This window comes from Falco rusticolus, chromosome 5 (genome assembly GCF_015220075.1).
Source record: "Falco rusticolus isolate bFalRus1 chromosome 5, bFalRus1.pri, whole genome shotgun sequence".
NCBI lineage: Eukaryota > Metazoa > Chordata > Aves > Falconiformes > Falconidae > Falco > Falco rusticolus.
In genome coordinates this window covers 52750103-52777064 of record NC_051191.1, presented here as the reverse complement: position 1 = coordinate 52777064, position 26962 = coordinate 52750103, and the positions used below count along the sequence as shown (strand labels likewise).

At 34.3% G+C, this 26962-nt stretch overlaps 1 protein-coding gene across 8 annotated transcripts in view; it reads right to left on the bottom strand.

Annotated features, from left to right (window-relative positions):
- Window positions 1-26962, bottom strand: part of PPFIA2 (PTPRF interacting protein alpha 2) — a 353334-nt gene that overhangs the window by 312958 nt on the left and 13414 nt on the right. The gene's annotated exons all lie outside the window — the stretch shown is intronic.

The following is a 26962-nucleotide window of genomic DNA, read 5'->3' as shown; positions in this document are numbered from 1 at the left end:
ACAGATAGAAAAAATGTAACAAAATGACCAGAATTTAAGTTTAGAGTTGTTTTTCTGCACAGCAGATTAATCAAGCTTTTTACATTATTTAATTTGTTAATACTAGATTGCTGTAAGGATAAATTCAGAGAATAATCTATACTTATCTTTAACAGGAACAGTCACTTAAAACATAACATTTATCTCCCTTCCATTTGCCCTCTCACTATATCATCATCCAAAGCAGTTTACTTTATGTAAAGGTCTTACTGTAATAAAGCTAATTAATGGAGTTTTATAACTTAATGACAATACAGAATAAAATAAACAACTTTGGAGGGCATGGCACATATGCAAAATAATACAACGTAAAACTGTAGAACCTGCATCAGCTCCACAAGGACATTTCAGTGCTTATTGAATTATTTCCAGAGAACTAGATACTGAATACGGAGCAAATGCTTTTTCTAGAAAAGCACTTGAAACTGCATCAGTAAGCAAAATCCCAAATACTTAATTCTTTCAGAAATTCAGTGGTAGCATAAACATATGACTACAAGGCTTTAGCTTCTTAATTTGATATTAAACATTAATACTAATTTGAAATATTAAAAGAGGTGATATTAGAAAAAAATGCATGTATTTCTACAGACCATTGGAAGCAGACAGCTGTCGCTGCCTGACTAAAATAAGGCATGAAACAAATACATATGTCCAGACAATAAGAAGAAAATTTAAGGTAACTGAATATGTCCTTTTTAAGGAAAACTGAAAATTAAAAAAGAAACTAGCACATTTTGGAAGTAACAAATTTAAGAGTGTGCACGTATCCATACTGTTGTCATTAGAGGCAAGGCTAACAACTGTTCTATAACAGAAAAAGAAAAGAAAGAGACAGACGGGCACATCCTAATACTACTTTTCTTCTTCTAATGGAATTCTTTTGTGTGTAAAAGGAAGTAACACATTTCTGAATTCACTGCCACCAGCATATAGCCAGCTAGTGTTAGAATTAGACATGTTTTAGGCCAGCATAATGGAGTTGGATAGTCCTACAGAAGATTTTGTCTGATGATTCTGAACAGAAACAACACTTCATCAAGATTTTTTAATTACAAGTTTAACATAAAGAATGGCAAATTATTGGGATGATCAATAAGTCATTAAAAAAAGGGTAGTTGAAGTTTAGGTATGGGTAATTTGTCTTCCCCAGGGAACGAAATAAGAAGTTCTCTCCACAAGTTAGAAGGTCACTTACAAGGCTGACAGAACACAGATATAGGTGGGGTTTTTTTGGCTTTACTGTAAGGAAGGTCAGAATAAAAACAAGAGCTTCTAAAACATAGGGTTGTGGATTTATACCTGAAAAATCATGCCTAAGAACTTTTATTAAAAAATTGTAGTAACTATAGTTAAATCAGCGCGGAGCACTGTTAAATTAATCTAAACTAATGATAATATCAGCATTGTCACAAGAAAGCAAATGAGAGATTAAGCAAAGAGACCATTAGCACAGAGAAGTACTCGGGGGGGGGTGGGTGGGAAGTCAGAGGAGGTATTAACTTGTTGCAGAAGTGTGACAATGGTGCAACAAGACACCATGTTACCATGTCACCATCCAGTAGTTCATAAGGAATTTAACAGATCTCCAGCAGCATCTTCCGGCCCTCATGGCAACATCACCCCTGATGTATTACTCAGACTTCAGTAACCAGTCCCATAGGAGCCAGCGGAGAGGCACAAGTTTGCTCTATAACCAAGATGAGAGCAGCTATAACCATTTTACTACCACTCCATTATTCCTCCTGCTACTTTTATGTAACTTCTTCAAGGAAAATTAACTTCAGGTGCTGCAGAATCCCACTTCAAAACTCCTTTATCTGCAAGTACACTGAGCGCAAAACCACCCTGTTGACAGTGGAAACCCATCTAACAGTCTCTGCAAAGCGGTGACTCGGGCTAAGCCAGCTTTCTCCCTGAACAAGGCAGCAAGTCTGCAACCAGCCACCCACCAAGGAACTTCCCACACCCAGCTGCACACCTTGTTTTTTGCTTGCCAGTTGGTTACTGTCTCCCTCCCCCTGACATCAGAACTGCTCAGGTGTAGCTAGCCTGCCATGTACCTTTTCACTTTTCAAGAACATGCAAACCAAGAGTTCGCTGGATGCAAGAAGTCTGTTTTCTGTAAATGAGTAAAAAATTAAAAAAAAGCACCTGTGATTTCATTCCAAATCATTTTCTATCATTGGTTCTTTACTCCATCACCAGCCACTTTTTAATTAATATTAATTAATACATCATGACATTTGCAGATTCTGCTTTTTTTATGCAAAGAACTTTCTCTCAAACCAAAATATATCAAAATTTTATCTGCACTGGAGTATATCTATATATTATGTGCCAGAAGCACTTTTTATTTTAAAAAAGAACATTCAGATATGTATAATTTAAAGGGACCTGGAGGTAACTGTGTCACACAGTTGTTGATGTGGGTTGAAAGCAGTAAATCAACAGTCTGAGAAAGAAAAGCAGTCAGTGAGGCTGAGATACAAATCAGTAATGTCAAATATCCCTCTGTTCATTTCTTGATTGTCCGCTACTTCTGCAGTCAGTTTTAAAATGAATAAAATGTGTCAAATCAGAAACCTTTTTACTTCCATAAAAAGCAAAGATAATAATATAAAATGAATAAAATGACCAAACTATCAAAAATTACTTAATTTCCAAAATCATTCCTCCTAAACTAGGCAATTTTGTGTCTCTGGAATAGGTCACATTCTCATTTATCACAAAGAAAGAAATGAGGCTGAACACTTCATGAAGCTGCTGTTTCTATTTATACATAGGTCCATGGGATTTGCTTTAAGCACACATGAAGTACAATAGGATGGCAGGAGCAGGGTTGGTGCATGAGACAGACTCACCACTTTCCTGTCCTCACACTGTGTTAAAAATACGGCCTAAGGAGAAAAGCTTTATTTTATTAATACTGATACATAATTTATAACAGAGAAACAAAAGGAATAGAATATGGAAACGTGCATGCAGACTACTATTATAACACATTAATAAATTCAGGGCCCTGAAACCAAACTGGTTACAAATCAACAGCAGAAAGAACCACTGATCCACAAAGGAACCATTTTACGCATCAGGGTTTTTTCATTATTTTTGTTTTGTAATGCTTTAAGCTGTGCCTTTAAGTATCAGTGTGACTTCCTTCTAGTTCACTTGTTACTTTTACTGTCTTCCCCCTGTAGGCCTTTCTCAAGGCAATTCCACCTCACAGTGTATGAACTGAATGCTTGATTTTGTGCAAAGTATTATTACTGATGGACCTTATTTTTGCAAAATCTCTCTTTTTACAGAAGCCTTACATAGCCTTTTAGGCCAACCAACATCATTTTGTTATGCAGAACTTCAGGGTGGAGATTTTTATCATTTTAGGCAGGTGAAGAAATGTAACAACCTTTTGGAAAGAAGTTCTGATTCATTTTCCTACCCACAATGTATCATCATAAACAATCAAAAAAAAATTTGCACGCCTATTCTGATTTTCACTCATCTAGTTGCTAAGATACTAGCTGCATTTTATTATACATGATTTTGTAACACATTCTTTTCAACAGAATATTTGTATTATACAAGGTATTTCCATTACATTCTTTTTTTTTTAAATTTCTTTTTATTTGATACATTTCTTTTATTTGCATGCAGACTAACCCTCCCAGTCTAAAAACCCAAATCATTTTTTTTTTCATGAATATTCAAAGTTCATGTACATTCTAAATTTTATGGTTATCTGATTTCTCTAGCCTTTTATCTTTTGCAATATCAAGCACCACCATACCACAGGATCCCCTTCTACCTTTACTTTAAAATAGTAATAAAAAAATCCTATTTCATACCATATTACATATTCCACCATCAGTTGCAATCTTCATTTGTTACTTCAAAACAGATGTCACTTTTCAACTGTATTCTTTACATTTTCATTTTAAGTACTTGAGAATGAATGATGTAATTTCCTAACTTTTCATTGTTAAGTAAAATATCCTTCAATAAGCATCTCTTAGCTATATGGCCAGTTTACAATTCCATTTGACATAACTTCATATTATTTCATCCTCTTACTACTTTCCCAATATTTTGGAGCAATATGCTTTTAAATGCAATGTAAACTTTTATTGAGGAAACCTTGAAAAATGCTGAAGTTTTCCTTTTCAATAAGAAGCACTTTAACTGAAAAAAAATTCCCTGGCAATTTTTCTTACTATCTCACCAATGATGTATTGTCATCACTGACTGTACTCAAAGAATTCTACCTCATCCGAATTAGCTGTACATCAACTTCTAGGTCTTGTTAGGAGACTATAGTGATTCCATTAGAAAGCAGAAATCTTAGTCTTGCATTTCTTTTTACAGATTAAGGTTAATCTCAATCCAAGAAATATTTTTTTTTCCTGTTTAAAATATCCTTCTAGCATCTAAAACACAGATAATTTCAATAGATTTTGAAAATGGGAGCTGGCTTATTAATGAAACACTAATTAAAAAGAAATAATTCTCGGTGTGTTTTTTGATGCATTTTACATTAGCATGTTAACACATCTGACCTAGTGACTTCAGCTCCCCACCCTAGCCTAGGGAAAAAAAAAATTTACTAGAGATGCTGCTTTGAGATGTTTTCCTATCTTCTGGTTGACTTTGATGACCATATCCGGCCTGTTAATGTGTTTCATAAATTAGATTATCAGTTCAGATTCTATAACACTCAGCTAACTGTTATTGTAAACCTAAGCCTATACTTCAAAAGCTTTTGAGAAAAACTTACTGCTTCACCAGCGCTCTACAATGCTAACAGTCCAGTTAGCATGTTTCTGTTACAACTGTACACATATGTATTATGAGAAGTAGTTATATACTCCTGATACCGAGTTCTCCCTCTAGAGAGAAGGAAGACATGGAAAAATTGTTCATTAGTGGTGAGCTAGATTATTTGTTGTGGTTTGCTTTGTTTTTTTTCCTTTTAGTTGGTTCCATTTCATGTGAATATTACTACAAGCCCACGAAAGTTAGGAAAACAAGTTCAGATGATACTACTCCCAAAAGTTAGTTTTACTTTACATGCAACTGCATTTCCTTAGAGGCTGGTCACAGAATAAGTGACCTAGACTACAAGCTAAGTCATGGTTACAGATCAGAAAAGACCACTTTCTTTTGAAATAAATCTACTCGAAAGATGACAGAGTGCAGTTATATTTGCATAACTCTACCTAAAGGAGATGAACAGCCAGCATAATACTGCGCTCTTTCTGTGACCTCTCTCACATGCAATTCAGCATCAGTTTTGAGCCTATAATCAGCCAATTATAGGTGGTTGGCCAGCCTGTAGAAAACAAAAATATAACAAAAAAACATATGGTACTCTAGAGACCTATACTTTATAAAAGGTTTGCAGTTTTTAGCATTAAAGCAATGAAGCAAAATTACAGGTTTTTAATTTCTCCCCAAACAGACAATGACTTAGATGAGAATCAAGGTTCCTTGCTCAAGAACTTGCAGCAGCGTAGGCTGTTGGCTGCAGAGACTGCAGCTGCTAGGTACCCTGAGCTTATTATTGGCACACTGAGGAATATTTCACTGAAGCCAGTGGATGTGAAAGTTGAGGTACAGGGCTCACAGAGGAAGACTGGAGATTTGGGTAACAAGTCTGTCTATGCTTAACAGTACATATGAAGCTTAACCTCCTTGAGAAATAAAAGGCAGTTAGGCAAAAGATACCTTTAAGGATCTAGGCCATTTTTTAAAGTCAGTGAAACTAACAGGGATGCTGCAGATGCCCCAAAGAATGAGGGCAATCTGTCCCACCAGGACACAAAGTCGCCCTACTGATGTATGCCCATCTGACTGCTGTTATGTGGAGCAGCAATGACTGTATGAGCCTTATAACTAGGTTAATCACCCAGCCTCTCAAGCGATTTAACCTATACCTGCTTTCCAATTTCTTAATAGCATCCTGTACCTTTGTAACTTAAATTAGCTAGACAATCTTCACAAATACAAGCACTGAACTCTTAATGAAATTTTTTATTAATTTCCAGAAGTGACACTTCTATAATTAGGGCTGTCACATTAAGACCATATCCCTCCAACATAAATGCTCTGAAGGGAAGGGCAGTTATCTTGAAGTGTTGAAGTATGCATTAACCATCATTTATAGGGACAATAATACTGTATTTTTCCCTATGATTTTCTTTTTCCGTATTAAAGGAAGCGCCCTTTTTTCTGCATGTTAGACAACCACTAAAACCCTGAAGTAACAAAGACTGTAAAAATCATATATGGTTAATAAACCTAAGTATATTACATGCCTTCAGTCAAGTAATTACATGAAGTATCTCTAGTATAGTAAAAGGAACACCTCCAAATCATTAAGCTCTAAACCACTAGATAATTTGTGATCAAGTTCACTTGTATATTAATGATTAATTTATATCCCATATGAAGGAATTTCAAGACTCAGTTGAAAAGTTTTTTTGTTTTAAAATCTCAGTAAGAATCGTCATCTCTAACAAACCAAACATGACCTAACTGGGTATTGATAACAAATCACACTAATTTATACTGGTTTGTCACCTGGGCACATATAATTTGGCTCATCATCTTCCTGCTAGCAGAGTTTAAAGACAGCCAAATTTTTAAGTCTCTGGGTGGCAGAACTCAAGTTTTCTTAAACTTCTAATAATGTTACCTATCTGCAGTCCCCAAGGCCCCCTGCTTCTTCAAAAGTGCACTGCCCTACCAGCTATTTGAAGCCCGCTGAAGACAAATGGGCTGAATAGAAGACCTTACCACTTGCTGTAACCTGCAAAATCATAGCTTTTGAATATAACTCAGTGGAAAAACTTGATTAGTAAATTCCTTCTGAATTGTGTATTTCAAATGTGGGGATAAATGCACAAAAAATATATTAATCCCAAAGCATGAGCCATTGATATAGGCAAAATAAAGAGGTTTTCCCATTTCACAATATATTTGCAATCTTTCATAGCCCAGTGCAAGTAGTGTATTTCATAAACTCACCAGATCACAATACTATCAACTCCACCCTGCAAAAATACACTGAAGTTTTATTTCTGTAAATTACAGAGTAACAGTTAAAGAATTTTTTGTTAAAGGCTAAAATGATAGCATTTTTCTCTTTCCCTTGAAAACTCAATAAATCAGGTCCCCTAGGTCACCACTGTCCCTGACTGTCCCTGATCCCTCCCTGCAGGTCTCCCCACCCACCCATCCGGGACCCCATATCAGCCCCCATGGGGCCATCAGCCCTGCCCCAGTGATGCTGCAGCAGGGCTTGCCTCTAGCTCCCCACAGCCCTGCCCTACTCAGCTGGGTCTACCCATGAGCCCATGTCCTGGCCCAGCCTCGGCCAGTCCCTGATGCACCGGGCAGGGGCTGCACCAGTGACCCCTAGCTGCCCCATTCCTGGCTGGGACTGGGATGGACCTCTGGATCCCTGGGAGCCCCCAGCTCTCGTATCACCTTGGCACGATATGCCCATATCATAAAAACATCTACAGCATTATATATTTTTTTAAAAATAATAAGGTAAAAAAAAAATCTACAGTATATACACCCCAGAACCACACTAAATACGAAGACTGCTAATATTGAAAATACAAAAAATATTATATAAATGACACAAGTATATAACTTTGAAAGCTCATCTTATATTTTTTGCATTGCTTTTGAATACTGACTGAGAGATCATAGAAATCTAGCAAGATAATGTATCAGGAAAATGAATTAGTATGTTAAATGCACCCATTTAATAGGAATACAAATTATTTTCCCACACAGTTTTGCATTAACCCATGCTGCTAAAGCTTTGCTTTTTATTACAGTTACTCAATTATTTCAGCATATCATATCTGTGGCTCTTTTTTATTGCTTTAAGGCAGCTAGAAATTTTATACACCTAAACTTAGAAGTAAGTGATGTTAAGAAAAGACAGCAAACAGTTCCCTCTTTTTAAGACTCTAGTCTGAAAATAAGCAGAAAATTGATGGACATCTAAATGGAACAGTTAAAAGATGTGAAATGAAAAGATGTTTGCAAATTGTCTTCAAAACAAGTGGCATTTTTCTGAGAAAGCTTGATGAAAGGAAGAACATGTGAAAAGTATACACCCATACTGGGATACTAAGTAATGCAAAGACTTATTTAGCCCTATTATAAACCTGAATGGCATCAATGACTGAATCAGTATTAATATGAAGTAGGAATTATATGCTGTATAAATTTCCCTGTGGTCATAAAGATGGATTTAAAATGTGTATTGATTTATAAACTGAAATTATTTCATTACCATATATTAATAAAAGATACAGAGCTCCATTCCTTCAGAGTCACTGCTGCACAAATATTAGTACTTGCTGCAAAACTGAATGTTCCAAAATGTATTGTATATCTTTCAAAATACTCAGCTGTGCAATGAACCAACCAAGGAAGCTATGACATACAAATCTTGCTTTCTTAGCTATCTCTTGAGTAGTTTCCATAACCTAAACCCTACAGTGCTCATTTGCCTGCAGCATAAATCAGAAGCATCAGCTTCACTTAAGTGTCATCCAGAACCGGCATTAAACCTTCCTGGTTTTGCACAGGTTACCTTTCCCTATTTGCTAACACTAATTTGCTCCCCATCTCCCCTTTCAAAAGTAACTTAAAAGCTTTATTATAACAGGTTTCTTAGTAAAACTTTGCTCCTTTGTTGTATCAAGTAAAGGTACTCAAATGTGATATGAGAAGGTCTACACAGTCTGTTCCAAAAGCCAGCTCAAGGTTTTATTTAAAATACTTTTGCAGCCTGGTTTCACACAGCACACGTGGATACCACTCTGCTGATCTCTTTGGAAGACTACTGTATACCTTAGAAGAGCTTAATATTAAGAAACTAGAATAATGTGCATCTTGGTGTATGAAGAGATTGCATGTCCTTGAGTGACACAGAAATAAGTGACTAGTTAGATCAAAGCCTGGGCTATACCTGAGAAACATTAAAAAGGTAAAGAAACATTAAAAAAGATAAAGAAACAAAAAGGAAAATGTTTCAGAGATTTGACAAACAGCAAATTTAAGTGACTGACCTATGGTTTCATAGGGCATCAGAGGCAAACCTATATACTCCTGAGCTTTTCTAAATCACAGTCTAGTGTCTTGGACTCACTTTCTTGCTCTGCACTCATATCCCAAGTACAGACTCCCAAGCACAAAGTTTCACTTTGTTTTTGGTTTTTTTTTAATGTTCAAACTACCTCTGGACTGAACTAGTAGAAGTAAATGTGAATACTGCCATCCTCACTGCTCTATTTAAATTAGTAAATATGTAGGTAGAAGTACAAAGTCACATTATCTGTAACTTACCATGAAGAATTATATGTGTACTTTTATCCTGTAAGCACAAGTTACACATTCCATAGAAGGCTGCTCTTTCAAAATACGGCCACTCTTACTTCTAATTAAAAAAACCTCTATGTTTTCTAATTAAAACCCCTGTGTTTTCTAATTAGGTACCTGTCTTGTTTCAATAATTTTAAAAATCAGTATAATTTAAAAACTAAATAGAAATGATGCAACATTGTTTGAAGTGGTCAATAGTTTGATTACTCATATAATACAAGAGACCTATAGGCTTTTGGACATTTAAGACATTTTTCCTTTCAAAAAAATGCACTGCCTCACTGTCTTCAGTTTCACTTTGCAGGAGACAGTAGACAGTTTAGAACAAGAAAAGAGTATCTGCAATCTACAAAGGCAATCTGTTCATCACTGACTAACTGCAGCTGCAAGATGACTCTCGATTTTCCTGCAATGTTTCTACCAGCTGAAAGTAAGAAATTATCTACAGTGGGTTGTCCCCTCATTCCTACCGTAGAAATGCAGATTAACTTTTTCAAAACTTTAAAATTTAAAATGAAAATAAGCATGGAAGCGACATCTATGTGTTCAAGATAGGAAAAAATACAAGTTTTTCAGTTTTTCAGAGCAGTTTACTATGACGGAAAAGAGCTATCTTCTATAGGGGACAGCTAGACAAACGAAAAATTTAATTGTTTCAGGGGCATTCCTACCAAGAATAGGTTGTAATAAAAATAAAAAAAAACCAAAAACAAAAACGAAAACACCAAAACCCAACAACAAACCAGTAAATTGCTCTGTAGAAAGATTGCATTTTAATTTCCATAATCTTTTACCCTGGTATAGAACACTGAAAAAAGTATGAAACATTGTTGCATTAAACTTCATATTATATTTTGAGATGTAAATTGGCAACCTGCTTCAATTAATTGAAAGTAAGCTCCCTACAAAAATGCTATAAGGCAAAAATTTAAGACAACATCCTATGCATTATTCCCAACGTACTCCAATCACTTTGCTGAAGTTGCAAACCTTTCAACTATAAACTGTTCTCCTTCCTTCCTCTTCAAGTCCTCAGTAATGCTGAGTACCCCACAGTTACTAAATGAGAAATAAGGTTGGCAGTATGACCAAAATGTGGAAGGAACTGCAAGGTATCGCTTTAGTTCACTGAACTGCAGGTTTACAGAATGTGGTAAAATAATCTTCAAAAGATCTCTACTGAAAGTTCAATGAGAAATGACCCTATCCATTTCCCAAAGGTCCTAAAGGCCAATTGTCTCTGAAATCTGAAACGGAATATTAATTAGATTTCCAAGACAAAAGCTTTGTATGTGCCACAGTAGTTGTAGAAAAGACTTCCCATTAGAATTTGACTCAATAATAAATCCACTCATGTCAAATGTAGTCTACTAATTACCTTTGGAGAAAAAGGGTTAGGAGACTAGACTGATTAGCTGGTAGAGGGCAGAGAAAGCTCCTTAAATAATCCACTGACAGTTTCTTAAATAAACTAGGGGCAAAATATCTAAATATTGGAAATTTATACGGGCATACAGGCTGAGTTCAATTAAAAAAACAAAGAGGAAACATATTTGATTTTAAACCACAGAACAACAGCTAATTAAATAGAAGCATGCCCTCCTTATTTCCAAATACTTTGCCTTTTAAAAAAAGGTAGAATTACAAAGATCAAATCACACCACAGTATTTCCTCTTCTTTTTCTCTCAAGCTATGAACAGAGGCAATCAACCCTACCACTGAATAATGCCAAGTAAAGTTGGAATTGACGTTTGCCCAGGAAGTGTTTTCCAGGAAGAAAGTTAACAAGAGACATAATTTTATTGGAAGGCAAAATAACCGCCATTCATTGTTTTAGTAAAACAGAAGAGAAATGGACAGATAGGAATTTGTACACCTTCAAGAAATATCAATCTATTTTATGTCTCATTTAAAAGCAAAACAAAACAAAATAAAAAACAACACATATGTGGCACATCCTCCTAAAGTAATCATTACCAAAAGTGGAATGTGACTGGCTAGCCAAACTCCTAGCTACTCCTCTTTCTGAAATCATCATACTTACACAAGTAAGAAGAATTCAGTGAAATAGACAATGGTAAATAACAGAAAATATTCATGTTGATTTCATTGCTTTAAAATCAAAGTTTAGCCATTTGCTGTTTGCAAATTTTAATTTCTAATAAACTGTGTTTACCTTCTACACTACAGACGGTTTTTTTCCCTAATTTTCTTGATAACAAAAATTAAATTGCCAAAACCTTCTTTTCATTTCAGCTGCAATGTTTAATCCCAGCTGAAAGTAATATTTTTCTTTCAAAATAGGCAAATCAAAACAGAATAATATTCCTAAATGGAAACTACAAACATTTCATTAAGGTGTTCAGAAATTTTTCAGTGTATGTAAGAAAAAGTCTTTAACTTTTCTAATGTTAGTTTTTTTCTTAACAAAAAAATATCCCAGTAATTAAATGCTCTGAAAAATAGGCCTGGCTGTTAAAACAATAATTTTTAAGGAATCATTTCTTTCTTCATGAAATGCAACCTCTGCTCCTAAAATTGCAATTTTTCCCAGTAAACTATTTTTTCAAAGCTGCATTTATATTAAATGCTTCCAAAATATTCTTCTAAAACTGTGGAAATAAAGACTGGTAATAGTTAAAACAGTTTCTGTTTTGTAGAAAATCCCAAATATAATGATTTTTAAAATAATGTTTTAGATTATAAATTACACTTTACAAGATCACTACACAATCAGATTAATTTTGGAATTTTTTTTAATAAAAAGCAGTAGAAAGTTTTGTGCAATAGCAACTGAATTTTAATAGAAATTCTCAGTTAATTGAACACATTTATTATTACTACAAGAACAGCAACAATAATGGCAGTATATCCGAGACTGGACATGTGCAGCCATCAGTGTTTTATCTATATTTCATACAGACGTACTCTCATGAGTAATTAAAATTGCTTCCTACAATTGTGTATATTATGAGCGCAAAAATTGCTTTCAGAAGCAACAAGTTGCAGAAGTTTTTTGGGGAAAAAAGATTGGACATAGGGGAAAGAAACCTAAATCTCTGATAACAGTCTAAATAATAATATTGATTTCACTACTAGAAATTAAAAGAAGGATCCTGAAATTTACCAATGGCACAATATAACTAAACTATGTAACTTACACTACTACATTATACAATGGTCACCTTGTCAGAAAACCAAATACATTACTTATCTTCGGCATGTAGAGCATCATTCTTTTCAAACCAGAAAATGTCACAAGCCATTTAACATTCTGTTAAGGTACAACCTTCCCTCTGAATATTCAAATATCTACTGTGACTTTGACTTGTGCCACAGTTCTTCATACGTAGCAACTTCATACTCATCAAATAACTCACTTTTGGAGGACAATGTACAATAGTCATGAGTCACAACTGACTCATGGAAAAACAGGAGGTAGGCAGGTTATGTTCCTACTCAATGATATTCTGTGCAAAAAATGGCAACAGAACAATTTTGCAAGGACAATGTATAATGTGCTCTTCCTCTTCTCAGAAGCAGAGTCATTAAGAGAATCCAAAAAGTATTTTGCATTTAGCAGTATCAATACCTTTTAATTTTTCCTTCTTACTTGCAGGAAATACTTGAATTGATGAGTCCACTAAATTTAACTTGCTACTGGACTTGGTCACATCTGTTTTCAGATTTTTAAGTGCATCTGGATCAGTAGCTTGTAGTTAATAATAACAGATATTAATTATTTTATTTATTTCATTGCTTGCATGCAGACAAGTATATTCATGTACGTTTGGCATGTTTACAAATATCTAAATACTTTCTTTATTGATGAAATTGTGATAGCAACACTGATTTTTCATATAATTGAGGTCTTTGTGAAGGTGAGGATATCAGCTGGTGACGTCCTAAGTGATAGATTTAGAAAAAAAAAAAAAAAAAAAAAGGCAGGAGGAAGTAGGAAGTCCGTGCTATGATTTTTTAAAATTTTACATAGGCTCAAAAGTGACTCGACCAGTTTTGGAAGACAAACACTTCTATCTTAAGGGTAACATAGAAACTGAATTTGAAAACCTGACCTCAGCTGCAATGATAGAAGTCTGGGAGAGCATTCTGGAGATCTCACAGTACAGAGCTTGTCCTGTTGTTACTCCTCTCGCTAGGCCTCTGCTTGGACATCTCTTTGTGAGCAGCAGGTGTGTGTGCACTATAGAAATGCACACCACGGGGTTATGAACTGGGCAACACTTGCCTATATGTTATACCTAGGGCTAATTCTTCCATCTATGAAAAAAATTTTAAAAAAACCCTGTAAAACTAGAACAGTTCTTAATGTATATGCCTAGAAAACTTCAGCCTTACATTCACTTCAGTGTCATATTAAATAAAGTACTTTTTTGTATGTTCAAATAACTAGTGAGAAATAAGAATGTTACTCTCATCTGGTAGGCATCTTTAAAACACATCTGAAAACATTTGCAAGTGTAAACTCTTTGTTCTGAGTAAAAAGAAACAGTTTTGTTGCTTCTTTGAGGGGATTATTAGCATATCATCATGAATTAGGTAATATATAAAATTTACTTTAGAAAATAAAGAAACATGATGGACTTAAGAGACATAAAGGTCTCAACAATGCAGCACTGGGTTAGGACAAATAGCATATTAGTTGTTTCATACCTATCTGCTAGTATTCTTCTAGGAGACAAGTACTTTCTGTTTTATTCTGTCCAGAGCAAAAGTGATCCTTCTCATTTCTCTTTCTATAATGTCCAAGAATACAACTAATGACCAACAACAAAAAAATTACTTTTCTGTATCTTCTAACATAGATCAAAACATTGATTTTTTTATTACCTTAAATTGTTACTGATCTTCCTGTAATTCTAGCTATCATAGCTCTGTAATACAAAATTAATAAGCAAAATTATCAAGGACGTATTCAAACAGAAAATAACTGTTAAGTGTATGGTTCAGATTCAAGCATGACTAAATTATAAAGAACTGTAACCAGCTGAAATAGTGAAGTTAGAAATATATAGTGATATTTTTAGTGGCAAATGTACACATTTTAGCAAGTGTGATTCAGGTTATTTGAGATCTTGTGTAACCATTTGTTTTCGGAAGTCAGATTATCAACTTTCAGACTTAAATTTAGGTTCCCAAATGACCTTCACTGATCCTTACAAAGTATGCAGAAGTTTCCATCTGCCCATGCACAGTATTATTTCTGAAGACTTTTTCTCAGAATTTGTAAGTGCATCAAATGTTCAATTTTATAAGAAACTGTGGTGCTTCTTGAAAGCGTTTTTTGAAATTTAAAACAGATTTCTTGAAATCACTATTTTCAGCAAACAATACCTCCTGAAATCCACAAATAGGATCCAAATACTGGGTCTCTGTAGGGAATCTATAGAATACATGCGAGATATTATTACGTTGTGACTGTATGCTCATATGTGCATACCACAGCTGTGGCCAGAAGTAGTGGTGGTACACACTGAAAATGGATCAGTGGGACCACACAAAAATAAATACACATTTCTTTCTTAATCCAGGAGACAGTTAAATTTGTATTACAGCCTAGAGACTAAGCAGAGTTAGATGGAAAGGAAAATGAGCCTCAGAACTTACTTGAACAGTCAATAAAACAGGATAAAAAGAAAAGAGACAAGTCAATTGATTTATTCTCCACATAAAACAGTGTTAGAATTTTTGTTGTGTTTTGGCTGACATAAGTTGTGTTAGTTTAGAGCAGATACAAACATCAACTCAAATAATAGTCAGGTATCTGGATTTGATATGAATGTAATTACTGAACAATAAGAAACTTTCTATTGAAATACTTCATTTTTTCTTGGCATATTCTGATATCAAGATTTTACTGCTAATGGCAAATTAACTGGATATGGGCAATTAAATCTATCTAGTGCTCATTAATTCAAAAATACTGTCTTCTGTGCTTTTTTACCAAAGATGTACAATGTGCTAACACACCAGTTATGTGAGATAGTATTCATCCTTCACCTTTTAGTAAAGAAAACATTACAAATGTGTTCAGTGTTTCTTAGTGTCCTGGGTATTCATTCTGTGCATTTTCAATGAAGGATTTCATGCTATTAAGCAAAGGAAGTATAAGACACAAACTTAATGTATAAATATAATTTCCAAATTCCATCTCTAAAACACGTTTGTCTAGATGGCACAGTTACTATTAGTACAAAAGTAAGAGTAACCTTTTCTTCAGAAGATCAGAAAATCTATTTTCTGAATATAGTACTTATCTCAGTATTCAATGCCTATACAGTAGTTGTCATTGTAACAGAAAAAAAACCCAAAAAACCAACCAAACCAAAACAACCAAAAATCAGAGTTTTGCACTCAGACTCAACTACTCTCATAAAACTTGTCAGGATATGACAATGTCAAGGAGCACTTTTGATGTGGCCACGGTGCAAATATTCACATTTGCTTAGCTAGGCAAGCTAAAACAATCACAAATGGTCTTGCCCAACCAAAAAATTTTCTAGAAGCCGCATCATGATCAACCAAAATGTTTTCCAGAAGTCCCTGCACATTTCTTCCTTAACTCATTAGGCTATGTCTAAAACACTGTCCAAAGAACTCCAGAAATAACTGCATGCATTTCAAGAAGCAATGTATTCTCATGAATTTTCCCAGTCTTCTGCATAACCCTTGAGACTGTAGATGTGTGTCAGGCTATTCAGGCAGATCAGGCTCCAAAGGAATGATAGACAGGAAGGTTGTTCCAAGACAGGGGATGAATTTCTTCTTATAAAACTGCAGGGCTGCTTTTTATTGTATGCACTTGTTTAAACAGGCAATGCCATTATTTGATAATGAATGTAACTTCAATGCCAAACAGCTAGTGAAAAAATTACGAGAACAGATTTGCAGCCTCTCTCTGCTACTTTGCTCAGTTTGCTCCTTAACTACATGCTCTTTAAGGGCTAGTCTACCATTGATTGAAATAAATGGAAAAACTTCCATACTTACTTCCATGAACTCTGGCCTAGGACTTTACTTCCTGTGCAGATTGTCTTTTGCTTTATCCTTCTTAATGAGTTCTACCACTCTGATGCACAGGTATGGTTTATCTACTTGTCCATTACATTTTCATTATTAATACTTCCTTTTATTTGTCATTATGTTCCCTTCTGCTTAGAGCCTCACAAGAAAAACCCTCATTTAGGAAAAAAACCCAAATCTGTAATTTTGGTACTTCATAATTTCAAATAAACCAACCTGCAACAGAGGACCTTACTGTAGGTCTCCAAGATTTATTTAGTATTACTTGTTTTGACAGATGATTGACTGTCATAACAAATTGACTGTCACAGTTTAATTGGGGATTTTTTTAGAACTTTTATATGGTAAAGAATATAGAAGACCAATAATAATGTAAAAAAAACCAAACAAACAAAAAAACTCCCATAATCTGATCCTAATTAAAAAAACGCCAACACTTACAGGATAAGATATACTCAGCAAATGATGATTTGGAGCAGAATCTTAAGTAGTCTGTAGAAATATGATATAAAATAAGGTTACTGCTCTGCCTGGCCCTTAACTTCTATCCATAAAAGTTCAGATTCCTGGGGATCATGTGACAGATACACATCCAACAATACAAGCAAGCCTGTTTTCTTCAGAGTCAACAGGAAAACTACACATACTTCCGTGTGAGCTAAATTATATGTGCTTTAGAAAAAAATCATGTCCCTAATAGAATTTTATGATTTTGAGCAAACACCTGTTCATATAGGCAAATATTTGTTACTATAGAAAACAGTCTGAATATGACACTTCTATAAAGCTGATTCTTATATTTTCTACATTTTCTTTGCTTTTAATAGAAAAATTATTAAGGGAGGAATAAATACTTTCAAGAAGCTACAGTTTTGCCTTGCATTGTTGTCTCGATGTGCTGTTCTTGGATAATGGCTGAGCCTCTACCATCCACTTTCAAGGCAATGAGCAAAGAGCATCCCATCAGAGTGATTTAGAAATATAAATTTATAAATACAAAACCGCTTTATTTTTTCCAGTTTTTCCTCTGTAGACCAGAATAGAATAGTTCAGTTAGAAGGGACATACCACGATCGTCTAGTCCAACTGCCTGACCACTTCAGGACTGACCAAGTTAAATAATAATAAGGCCATTGTCCATACGGCTCTTAAACACTGACAGACATGACTATAGCTGTTACGAAAACTAGAAAAAAACCCCCATGACTATTGCTGTTATGAAAACTATGGTGTCTACAATTTTCATGGGAACAGCTTCATTTATAAGGACTTGGATAACCATCTGTGCTCCACTCTGTTGACCAGCACCATTGTATTTTTATCTCATATTCAGTCATGTATTCAGATAATGAGTCATCAATAGTTAATGTAGCAGTTGATGTGCCTGGTTCAAGCTAAAATAACTGATAGCAATGTTTAGGAAGCAGACATAGAGTGAAATGGGAGTACCGTCTCTCGTTGCTAGCTTCAGGCATTCAACACATGCTCCTCCTTCTCTACATATTTATGTTTCTGTCTTTTTCCTCATATCTCAGCTTTTTTCTTCTGCTGGACTGTCACCTCAGTCTGTTTCAGTCATCAAGTATTTATTACAAAGTCCACAGCTTTCAAGAGAAAATCTCCTGCTTATAAATATTTGCAATATGCTAGTGAATACACAGAACATCACAAGAGAAAGGAAATAAACTCATATTTGAAAAGAATTCAAGTAATTACTTATATGTACAATTATACCTATGATTGTGCTCTGTTGGGAATATGCTGGCAGATTAAAAAGAGAAGAAAAAAAAAAGCTTAGAAAGAAGCCAGCTAAAGCATTGTCCTACTTACAACACTGATTTATTGTTTTGACAGATAATATTAGTTAGGAACTGTCAACCTTAATTAAAATGGTATTTAATACTATGCAAACAACATTTCTTTTATGTAGAAAAAGAAAGCCATGTACACATGTTCTGAAAGTAACTGAGGAAGGTAACACCTAAATTTTTCCTAAATGTTTCTAAGGCTGGACAAAACTAGTATTTCAGCACTGTATTCCATTTAAAGCATTGTAACTCAGTAATGACAAGTCTCCTTTGAATTCCAGATGCTCTGTCTCTCAATCATATATTTAAATCCTGTAACAAAATATACTTACCTCTATATTTAGTCTATTAGAATTAATTTAATAGTTATGTTTAATATCTAGTCTTCTGCATAGATATCAATATACTCCCCTTAATATCTTCAGATGATATGAACAGTTGAAATAACTAGCAAAAAAATGCATCTTTCCAATTTGTTTATGAAAATATTTACTTTCATATTTAGCAATCTAAACTGATTTTGGCAGTCATGAAGATTGCTACTTGCACTTACTTTAGTGGGAACTGCATGCATTCAGAATGTCTGAAAATGAAAATATTTTTATTTGGTGGACTGAACAACTGTCCTCTAAGACAGTGGAAATCTAGAGCTAGAAACAAGCACTGGATTAAGCTTTAATATTTACATATGAATTACTGAGTGCCTCACTGGATTTATGAGACAGAAAACTTGGAACTTCCCCCTCAGACCCATAGGACAGGATCTCTATTTCACTTCTTGAAATTCTTTTTAAATTATTCTGTGGAAATCTGAGAAAAAATGTTTTATTTTGCCAGATAAAGAAAATTGATAGAGGCCCTACAAAAGCCCTTTGTACAAAACCCAAGAGGTTTCAGTACTTAAACAAAAAAGAAAGTACTGATTATTCATTTAAATATAAAGGGTATCATTGGTACTCCATGTTCTTCAGCACAGCCAGAAAGAAATAAAATGGGGAGAAAAGCCACCCTTCCATCTTCTTAAAATAGCTCTTGTTCTTGTGATGAACAACTCTGTGGATCAAACTATTATGTCTAACCAAACGGCAAATACGTGAAATTACATAGCAAGTGTCCAATCTTAAATGGACAAGATTTATTTGGGGTGGGGATGGGTGGGTGTGTTGGTGGGCTATTTTATTTTTGTATCCATGTCACTATATGTATCTATATATATATATCACTCTTTTGTATCTATGCACTATACACATGCACATATAAACAGAAAATACAACCTCAGAACAAGGCCCTACTGACTTACTGTTGTCCTCCTATACCTTTCTTGTCCCTGGCAGTAAAACATTCATTGTTCATCAGTACTGAAAGAAACTGCAAGGCTATCATCAAAATTCTTTAATCACAATCCTATTAAAGCTTAATATTGATCAAATTACATAAACTGGTTCAATAAAGCAAGGTCATTACATTTCCCTCTTTGGATTTTCCCTTCTATCATGCCTCCAGTAAGCATTTCTAAATAAGTGGTATCTTATTAGATGAAAGAAACCTTAATGATTACCAGTATATTTCTATTACTAGTTTTTATTACTGAATTATTGTAGCTAGCAATTAAGAGTTTAGCTGAAATCTATGGGCTACTAGCAGACATCATAGGATTCTTTTTAGTATTGCAGTCCCATACCCCAAACAATTCTACTATTTATATCCAGAAAAAACAGATTTTCAAATAGTGCTAATGATAATATTTCTTAAGAGAGAAAAAAAATATTTTTGCAACATCTTGAAGAATTTATACTTCATTAGAACTGTAACCAGAGTGATTCACTGGAATGACAATTTACTCAAAGTTGTGGGAAATTAAAAAAATAAACAAACATAGATTAAAGAAACTGGAGCCACTTCCCTTCCATGTTCCTTATTAAGACAAAAAAAAGTGTGACTAATTCTGAACTGGTACTGGATATTTCCCTGTCTGTTCTAAAAATTCATACTAAAGATACTTCTAATAAAATTCTAAAGAGGCTAGCGTAGAAACAGGCAAGACAATTGTTCTACTTTACATGTAATATTAGAAGGTCTTTCATAAAGTTGCAATTTTTTATTAAATAATTATTCAAATTAAAAGTTATACCTTTTTTTGCTAGCTAGTATTAACAGAGTTGTTTATTATTGCTGTACGATTTCTCTGAGAAGGATGCTGTCTGAGATGGACTACATGACCTTCAGAAGTCCCTTCCAATGCAAACTATTCTATGATTCTATGGAATCGATTAATATGTATTTCAGTTAACACCCTCTTTCTAGACCTGGGTAGCTAGCCCTGCTTTGCAGGGGATTTGGACCACTTGAGTTCCAATAGTCCCTCTCAGTATAAATTATTCTATGATCTCTACCAAAGAACAGCATATTTAGACTGCTGTAGTTTTAAAAGGTCCACTTTAAATTTAGGGGTTTATACATATGCACAGAAGAATCAACCTCATGTCTGTTTAGCTATCTAAACAAACCAAGACCAGAGCATTTCCAGGTTCACCCTACCCATCTTTCAGAATGAAATGCCCTTTCTGAAGGGCTTAATTTTCCCGTTTTCTTATAGAGATGCTATATGATTAAGACTGAATTATTAACTTTTTGACAGCTTTATTAGTCAGAATGAATTGTACCATGAAAGACAGAGCATAGGCGCAGATTCCAATCATCAGAACATGAAAAGAGTTATAGCCATGAAAAAAAAAAAAAAAATCTGCTAGCATAAATGCTCAGTGCATTCAGAACTTAGACCTTCTTTACAAAAATCCAGCAACTGCACAGAAAAGGAGATCAAAACACATGAAGGGAAGATTTGGTAAATAACGAATTAGACATTTTATGTATTGTTTAAAGTAACAAAACCTATGTACCAACATCTGTTACCCACTTGAAAATATCAGCCTAACTACAGCAATGTTAGTGATGGTATGACATTTCCATTATCTATGAATTTTCTCTAAAACCAGATTTTTTATTTAAAGACTGAACAAAATTAATGTATGACTGTAAATACCAAAGAACTAGTCAAAGAATGCAGGTCATTATCTACCATTTTCAATTGGAAGAATATTTTACTTGTGAAGTCTGATTACAAATTGTGATTATCACAGGCTTTTCAGCCTTGCAAACAGCATTTCTCTAAGCTCATTGGACTCTGAAGTGTAAAAACTCTTTAGCAACATTTAAAATTTTAAAATGCTGATTTTATGAAATAAGCACAAAACTAAAAAATTGTGGCAGTATTATTGATTTTAAATTTTGTAAAAAAAGTTTCGATATTTTCTTTTTATTCAAAAGACTTTAAAAGAATTTGGTATTTTTATTAAAATTATATAAACATTAAAATTGAAAATTAAACAACTGTATTTGAAAACTTAATTTGTAATTTTCTCAGAATCACCCATTATATAATTCTGTTACTAGTCCAGATTCAAACTAAAAGTAACTCACTCAAAGTGAAAAGATCTTACACATTTTCATCAGTCCTTTAATAATGAGCAAAGTGATGTCTAGCTAAATTCCCAGTGCAGGGCAGGGGAAAGAGACTAACAATTATCAGAGAAATTGTCCTGACTTTGACAATCATCAGGATCCATTTTAGCATCTTAAAGTCTTTTAAAGTGCTTGCAAACTCGTTCTGCTTTATCATCATGCACAGCTAGAGGCCTGTTATGCCCGTTTCCAGTAATGTAATATTCAAGAGGCAATGGGCACAAACTGAAACACAGGAGGTCCCTCCTGAACATCAGGAAACACTTTTTACTCTAAGGGTGAGTAAAACTGACACAGGTTGCCCAGAGGGGTCATGGAGTCTACCTTCAGAGATACTCAAAAGACATCTGGACACAGTGCTGGGCAGCCTGTTCTTAGTAACCCTGCTGGAGCAGAAGGGTTGGACAAGGTGACCTCCAGAGGTCTCTTCCAACCTCAACCATTCTGTGATTCTGTGAATATTAGATTAGTTTCCAAGTAAATCACTGAGCAAGTACATTATTAATGAACAAAACACACATAATTGACTAGAGAGTGATGACCTATGAACATCTTCATAAAAATAATACCTCAGCATCTCCCATACCTTGAAACTTATTTTTGAAAGACTAAAAGATACAACAAAATAACCATTAAACAAGCCTAGTTCAGTGTTGTTTATCAGAGTACATTTATAATTATTGTAATTCCTATGACTGTTGTAAGTCTTACAATGACATAAATTGCATTTTTTCAGTGTTTGTTTACAAGGCAACTAATATAGGTGACTTTCTAGACAATCCAGCTTAGAAAAGATTATGATGAAATGTGCTTCAGAAAGTGGTAACTGAACATTTTCCTCTTTCTACCACTTAACACAGGAGTTAATTTCTAACTACAGTTACTAACCTTTTTAGTAGAGCACTTTTTTATGCTACAGTAAAAGACCTAATTTTACTCCAATAAAATAAAACCGTAATGCTAAGTATTTAGTTCCTATGTTTCACCATTACAGTAGAGTTGTATTGTATTCAGCAATTATTACTTTTTTGCTGGACTCAAGAGTCACGACCTAAATACAATAAACTCCTATTCTAAGGGAACATGCAGTGCAGACCCAAATACACTTTCCTTAGAGGTTTCCACTGTCAAAAGGCAGCTTTGGAAAGAATAAACAAGACTACTTGTGAACCAGATTCTTAGTATCAGAAGACCTATTACAACACACAGAACACTTCTCAACTTTACTGTCACATAATTCTCATAGTTTCAGTAAAACTATTCAGTCTCATGTTTCATTCTTTGTGTGAATGATCCCACACAAAGTAGAATCTCACCACTGTGAGTCTGAAATAAAGAACAGGAAGGGGTGTTCTGAGTCAAGTTCAGAGGTTAACCAAAGCTACTATGATATATAATGTCTTTCACACCAATGCCATCTTGAAAACAGTTTGGAGTTTTCACCCTGTTTTTGTCTCAGAAAGATGGATCCTGAATGTCATTCCTTGATAATTCAAGAACTTTTGATGAATGATATATCTTTATTCATGGCATTCTACATTCATTTTTTCCTCCATCAACATTATTTTTGGCTTAAACCATTTATTTCATGTTTACCTAGTTGCTCCATCTTCCTGCCTCTCCAAGAAAATTTATGAAATTACTCATATTGCCTCTCAACTCAGTTTTGCCCAGAAGTAAGAAACTTCACTTTGTCTTTTCATGCAAAAGGCGTTACTGTCTTTTTTCTCTAGCAGTCTTTTTCTGAATCTCTTCCAGCTTGATGTTGACTCTTAATCACTACTGAGCCAAAACCCAGACAATAAGGTTCAAACTACCCCTTGGTTTAACTGCATTAATACTTATCTACATCTAATAGAAATCTCTTACATAATATATTTCAGAATGATACACACCATTGGCTGCCTACAACTGTTGTATAACATGTATAAGCATATATGAACATAGATTTTTTCCTCTCTACTACTGCTACCTAAAATGTCAGAACATAAATTTTTGTTATTAAATGACAGATGTAGGGCCCTCATCTTTGTACCATGCAATATCATCCCACCTGTTACTTTTGTTCTTGTGTACTATCACATTCATTTCCTTAATTGACTGTTCAACACTTGTGTTGTCCAAAATTTCCACTAGCATGCTTCTCCTTCTTGTGCCAAAATTAACAAAAATTGGTCTCAAAACACATTCTTAATCAACTGCTACTACTAGCCTCCTTCATCCTGTCAATGTCTACTGTAAGTAAAAATTTTCCCTCACTTTTATTGCTCACCTTAGCAATTATCTTACTTTTTCTTCCTAGCTTCACATCTACTAGTAATTTAAATGGGGCCACTTCAAAAGGTGTCTATTTTAGCAATATCATAGTTCCCTTGTTTAACAATTCTGGTACCAAAGAGTACTGTTGAGTTTTTCTGTATAAAGATAATTTTGGTGAGCCCTTTTCGTATTTTTAACTTTTTGACTTATTACTAGTTTTTTCTCCAAAATAAGTTTTGATGTCTTCTCTTATTATTATATGCTAACTGGTCTGTGATTGCCTGCTCACTTTTTCCTTGTTTCCTTAAACATAGCTGTTCAGTTAAACACAGATGTTCATAAAGTTAAGACTGCTAATCTAACAGAAAGAAAAATTACTTCAGTGGAAGCAGTTAGCAAGACAACTATCTGTAAGTCAGATCTGAAAGATGTAGTTAACTAAACAATTTGCTGCTGCAGTATAGATCAGCATAAAAACTTCAGAGCCATTTACAGTCTTACTTTGCATTTTGGCTACAGCATTAACAGCTGTAGCTGTAACAGCATAACTAATAGCTCAAGCTTCATATTTAAGGTTATTAATTGTTTCCTATTTCAAATCAGGCAAGATTTTTCAATGGCTCATTCATTACTCCAGTTTTCAAGCAGTTTCTTTTTGTTCAGATTCTATTTATGAAAAGTGCAATGATTTTTCCAGATCATATTTTTAACTGTTTAAGACAATAAATAAAACCAACACCCTAACAAAAAAGCTTTGGAATATAACTGTGTCAATACACACTTTCTATATGCAAAGCACTATGTAAATGCTAAGAAATAATTTAATTTTGAAAACTACTCAAGAAATTCAGAGCTAAAAACCATCATATTTTGATAAAGTAAGACTCATTAGACATCACATTATAACTAAAAATTATCATGTAGTTCTCATACATTCGTGTATTCTCTTAAATCGATTCAACACAGAATTCTTCCTCTTCACGGTAAAAGTACTGGGTAGCATTTTGTCATAGGGCTATGTTAGGCAGATAGCAATGTAAACTTGCCATTCATGAAACCATAAGCAAAAAAGACAATGATAAAAGTACTATGTAGAATATCTCAAGTCCAGATAGGAAGCTAAATAGTATGGCAGTCATATGGAAGTTATTTTCTTGGAAGTCTGTATTACTAGACTGTTATATGTTCTGTACTTATATACAAATATACAAAAGTTACTACAGAATTTAATTACTTACATGAAGATCTAGACAACCTAATTGAAGGGAAAAAAATCTGGTTGTGCTTTAAAGTGTAAGGAGTGTGTCACACAGTTTCTCACACAAGAAACTCACATCTCCACTCAGATGTCATATGGATGAACACCACCTGAAATATACATTCGTAATGGTACATGGCAGTGCAAAGTGTTCACCTTACAGATTAATTACTTTTAGGGGGTTTACTGACTTTCATTCAAAAACATAAACCACCCACATTTACCACAAAAAATAAAGATTAAAATCATATCATAATCCAGTTCCTTATAATTTCTGTTTCTTTTAGACTCTGTATCACATTTATGCTGAATATTATTTTCCTTAGCTAGTCTTCTGCATTTTAGCAGGAGTTTTCCTTACGTGACACAAAGAAACATTACAGCTTAGACACCTGCTAGTGCTCAACAGAAATACTTCAATGTGGGCTGAGTGGAGAGTGCCTCTGTACCAAGCGGCACACCGAATATGGGTTCACAGATGCAGAACTTCCTCTCTTCTTCAGATTTCTAGCAGTAAGTCCTTGAAGAAATGATCTATGCTGTTTTTCACGTATTGTTTTACACTCTTCTACAAAGAGACACCACTGGAAAAGAAGTTCAACTGCCCACACATTTGAGAAAAACAAAAAGAACCCTTGATTTTACTGTATATCAAGATCATAACTACTCCTTTTTGTTTGACCTGAGCCAAGTGTAGTCATTTTTATTGCCTGGAGCTAATACTGAAGCTGCTAATGCTATTCTTCAAATGATTCAGTCTCTCTTTTTCAGCCCTACCCCAAGATATTCCAATAACCTGCTGGGGTTAGCGCAGCTGCTTCTGGTCCCTGCTTCAGTGGGTGCCTTTTTCCTTTTCTGTCTTTAAGAACTTTCTCATTCATTCGATTCATCCGTCCGTACCACCTCCTTATTCACAACACACAGCTCAATCTCTCTTCCTTCCTCTCTAATCACTGTCTAATAGGTATACAACTTTGCTTAGGCAAGCACATCCAGGCCCTCATGGCTACAATCAAATTCTCTAGTATGTGACAACTGGGAAACATAAAGAAAATAATATGGAGAAAAACTGCATTGTGAACCATGGTATGTTTCAAACCTTTGGACAGATATTCAGACTGAACTAAGATGTTTCTTTGCTTTTAGTTCTGGTATATTGAAAAATAATGTTATGTTGATATATAATTTTGAAATTAATATAATATTATTATTTTAACTGAAGTAATTATTTTTGCAATTCCTAAAAAATACCAAGGTAATTTTAGATAATGAAATTTATATAATTATTTTAAAATAATCAGTTGTGTTTGTGGTTTTGTGTAGTACCTTATTTAACCTACATAAGCTAGTTTTATTTGTTGCAACGCTAGTTAGAAACTCGTATCTGGAACAGAGTCTGCAGGACACATCCTCATTCTTTTTTCTTCATTGCCACCATTAGATCTTTAATTTAAATGATCCCTCATCTGTTGTAAATGCTAGAGCAACAGCCAAAAGAACCAGTAGCTACAGGCCTTCATCTTGCTCTCCTTGAAGTCAACAGCATTACTCCTACTCTTAACTTTTAAGAGAAGACAGGTCCCCAAAAGGTCAAACCAGGTACTATTAAACTGATAGGAGATC